Raw genomic sequence first — 4657 nt, forward strand, 5'->3', positions numbered from 1 at the left:
GGGGGGGGGGGGGGGGGGGGGGGGGGGGGGGGGGGGGGGGGGGGGGGGGGGGGGGGGGGGGTATTTTTTGTGTTATATTTATCTTTTATTTTTACTTGATTTAAAAATGCACTAGAATCTTTTACCTTTGCTGTATTTTTGTAACCTTTAAAACACATTGAATTGCTCTGGTGTATGAAATGTCCATCTATCCATCCATCCATTGTCAACCGCTTATCCTGCGTACAGGGTCACAGGGGGTGTATGAAATGCTAAACAAATAAAGTTGCCTTGTCTTTTGATGGACAGAATGTGTCAACTCTTCAGGACATTTTTTAAGAAAGAAAAAGTCATGTACTGTATGTAATTTGCCAAAACAACAGCCAACACAAGTGTGTTGTTTTTGCTTTTACCACATTGGCTTTCAGTGGAAAAAAACAGGTATGTGCTAACTACAAAAAAACTTCACAAGGAAATTAACACTTACAATTACACTCAGGCAACTTCCTGACTCCAAACCACAGTTGAACTGACAGCGATGAATCCAGCTTTGCATGCTCAAACCCGTGCTGCCTCGTTTGACTGCTAGTAACGCCATGAAGCAATTTCTTTACAAGTACGTCCCAATTATGACAGACATAACAGACATAACCAACATCTGTTGTGAACTCTGGAGTCTCACATACATTTACTTCAACTACGTTCACAGTCACTGGAAGTAGCGAAGAAGTAGCACATCCTGCAGATCACTCCTCGTTTAGGCAGTGAGTTCCTTTCTGTTTATTGCTATTTGGTACTAGATTTAATGTTAAACCTTTAAATAACTAGACCGCATGCTTGATGTCGCTCAGAACATATAATATAATTCTTATTTGCACTTTAGAAATTACATTTAGCTACAGTGTTGCAGTGTTACAACAATCTGGGAACTTTGTAGTAAGTGGTAATTTTTCTTTTCTACAGACTGAATTCTGAAATCACCACATTTTACTTACAATTAATGGTTGAAACTAGATTTCAAACTTTGTAGTTCAAAAGGACTAAAATGTAACTCAGACAGTTTGTTGAAGATCTCATCAACTCCATCCATCCATCCATCCATCCATCATCAACCGCTTATCCTGCATACAGGGTCACGGGGGGCTGGAGCCAATCCCAGCTGACATCGGGCGAAAGGTTTTACTGCTACAATAAAAAAAAGATAAATCCAATAATTATTATGATGTTTTGCATTCTGAAGATTAGGATGTTTTTCCTGTTCTGGCTACAGTCAGTTCACAGGTCCTCCTGGTCGTAAAGGTGAAAGAGGATCTCCTGGGCCAACTAGGGTACCTGGGAGAATAGGTGGGCAAAATTGACTACCAAAATCATGGTCATAGGAACACTCACAACACATTACTGACCACACCCCAGTCCTCTCTTTTCTGAATTCTGGCACCCCCTGTTGTAAAGGCTTTGTCCATCCATCCATCGTCAACCGCTTATCCTGTGTACAGGGTCACGGGGGGCTGGAGCCTATCCCAGCTGACTGGGCGAAAGGCGGGGTACACCCTGGACAGGTCGCCAGTTGTAAAGGCTTTGTTTTAGTGCCAATTCTGCAATCTCTCTCCAAGTTATCAACCCTCAACAGACAGCCGAAGTACCCCAAAGGAGGGGGTGAAAGGTTTTTCTCCACTCCCAAGTGCTCCTTGCGTAGTTTCAGCCATAAAACCTACCACCTCCTGTGAAGTTGAGATAACAGACTCTATGCATGACTGTTAAACTGACAATATTAACATTACACAGAGACTAACCTCAACCTGAACTAGGCTGTGAGGACCTCACTGACTATAAAGGTGTCACCCCGACACTTCCCAGAGACTAATTCAGCCGGAACCAGCCTATCAGAACCCTTTTGAAAAAAGGTCAAGAGACGCTAACTTTCCCCACACAGGGTAGCCATGGCAACCGTGCCCCCCTTTGCTAATTATTCCCAAAGATCCCCTTCCTCAGTCTTGACTCTCTACCTCACCAAAGAGCCATTAAGTTGGACTCTTAACATGCGCTCTCCCTCTTCACACCCAGTTGTGAAACTGTTGAGAAACCCCAGACGCCAGAGAAGGACAGTACCCCGAATTCCTTTGTGTGGAAAAAGGAATATTGTCTCCTTATAACTTGCCTATTACCTTGTTTAATCAAATAATCTTTGTTAAGTTACTTAGTAATTCTTGCCACTTTTATTTGAGTAGTTCTATTACCATGTTCTTGTTAAGACTGTGTTGAAAAGAAGAATCCATAAAGCAAGTTAATTTGCAGTGTTTTAATCTTCCTCAATACTCACTGATATTCCTTTAATTTATGTTATACTAATGCCATGCTTCAACACCGTTTTATATATTTTCTTGTTAAAGAACATGATACAGAAATATTATCCTGTGCTACTTACTTAATTTTCCAGCTCGATTTCTTCCCTAGTGAGAGGATCAATTGTTCTCTCGTGGAACTAGTGTCCCCAAAGAGGACAAACTAAGTATTACATGTCCCTGTTTCTTTAATGCCTCTCCCCCTGTTTTAATGCATCACTCTGTATTTTATTGGGTATAATCTGATGCCATATTCGTGTAACTTGCTTATATTCTCTAAGTAAGAATGTTTAACAGCCAATATTATCCAGGAAATGTTAGTTCCTTCCATCCTGAAAATGTGTTTAACTCGTAACCATTCTAATCATTACAATGATTACTTAATAGTTTCCTTTTTATCAAATGCTGAAAACAGTATAACTGTTTATGGCATTTAAGGTTTGATTGTGGGAAGGTATTTGATTGAAGTACACGCAAATAGACTTTAAAATAGACAATTAAGGGACAGCCTCTCTCAGGAGACCGGAAATAAACCCTCAGGGGAAACACAGCCCCCTCCTGGGACACGCCCTAGGACACATAACACGGCGACACGCGCTCGCTCTCTCTCTTGTTCTCTGGTCTCTTATGGCGGTCTCTTAGCTCTTGCTCTTTGCTCTACACGCTTACGGAGCGTGTCCGGTCTCCCAGCAACGCCCTAAGCATTGCCGCGAAGATTTCTTTGTTCTTTTCAAGCCACACACGCGAAGTCTCGCTCCCGTCGTGGAAGGTTTTTTTTCTTCTTTTGTTTGTTTGTAAAGTTTTAAGTCATGCAAATTTTAATTCAGAAACAACCAAGTTTCTTTTTAAGCTTTATTTCTGTCGAATCAACTAACCTCACTCCTCCCCACGACAACGAAGCCTGGGAGGCCAGCCACGTTGGTTAGTTATGCCAGCAGCAGCCCAAAGGACATCAAAACCCACGAACCGAGCCAAGGTTAACAGCCATCACTGCAAGTTTCTTCAAGTAATTTACCAACCGAAGTGGCGGACCTGGCTTGCCATAGTGGCAGAGAAAGCGACCGGCAGAGGGCGTGTTAAGCTGTCTCAACCGAGAACGCACGCAACTCAGCCAGTGTTAGCCCGGCCGAACACCAACCGGCTGGAGAAACAACAAGCAGCAAGGAACCAACGCATTCTGTGGTTGAGTTGATGTCCAATAGTTTTTAATCCGTTAGTTTAATCCTAGCCAAATTTAAGTTATTACCATAACTTGCATTTATTGGTTCTCTTCTCTCTCCCTCCTTAGACTCAAATCTTTTCCACAATAGACCACTAAATCCACATTTAACTCCCATCATTTTCATTGATTGCATCCTGTTTGCTTAATCATTATTGTTGTATGTCTTTAAACCCACTTTATATCCACCTTTAGTTAGTTAATAAATTTCACCGTAGTCACAGGAACTGTGTGTGTGTATTGTTTGACTCCAGCTAACTGTAACGGAGGATTTACGCCTTCGATATGAGATTGACTGATTGATTAGATTGATTCAAGATAATTAAACAATTACTACTAACTGATCACTAGGAAATAATTGTATAATTATTAAGATATACTTAAGGTTCCTAAAGCCTTGGGCAGACAGCAAATCTTTAGGTGGTGCCCTTAACGAGGATTTATGAATTAATATTAATATTCATAATTTGTATTAACAGTAAAGAAGGTATGCTACATAGACAAGACTTCAAGCTTGAAGTGGAAAAATAGGTGCCAGTACTATCCAGAACCTAGAGGAGTATCTAGTATGCATAAGTGTATTAGTGAATATAATATAACACTTTATTTGGATAGTCAGATAGTTTATAGAGTATTTGTAACATTCAAACAGCTTGTTAGGCTAGTTGAGATTCAACAATTCAACCTTTAACAAAGAAAACCATTTTCTGATATTACACCACTGTATTTCAATTAGTACTAATGTTATGTCATGTTGTTTATTATCATTTCCAATATTAGTATAGGCTACTATATAGCTTACAGGTAACAGGCATGCTATCACTTGTAAATAAATCTTTTCCTTACATACATTTATACAAAGAATGGTTCATTTTGGTGTGCTTCACCATGATGAAAACTGATGCTATTCCGCTTGAATTCCTGCTTGAATAAACTTGAAACTGAATGTAAAAATTGAATTCAGTTGAAACTGAACTGAGCCTCACAAAAAATTCAAACTTTTTATGTACTTAAAATGTGCTTCTCTCATTTCAATTTCAACACACAAGATTCAGTTTCAAGGTCAAGGACAGTTCAATAAATTTTGGTCCCATTTAGAGGAAAATAGCCATGCTAA

Source organism: Micropterus dolomieu, linkage group LG22, assembly GCF_021292245.1.
Source record: "Micropterus dolomieu isolate WLL.071019.BEF.003 ecotype Adirondacks linkage group LG22, ASM2129224v1, whole genome shotgun sequence".
NCBI classification, from domain to species: domain Eukaryota; kingdom Metazoa; phylum Chordata; class Actinopteri; order Centrarchiformes; family Centrarchidae; genus Micropterus; species Micropterus dolomieu.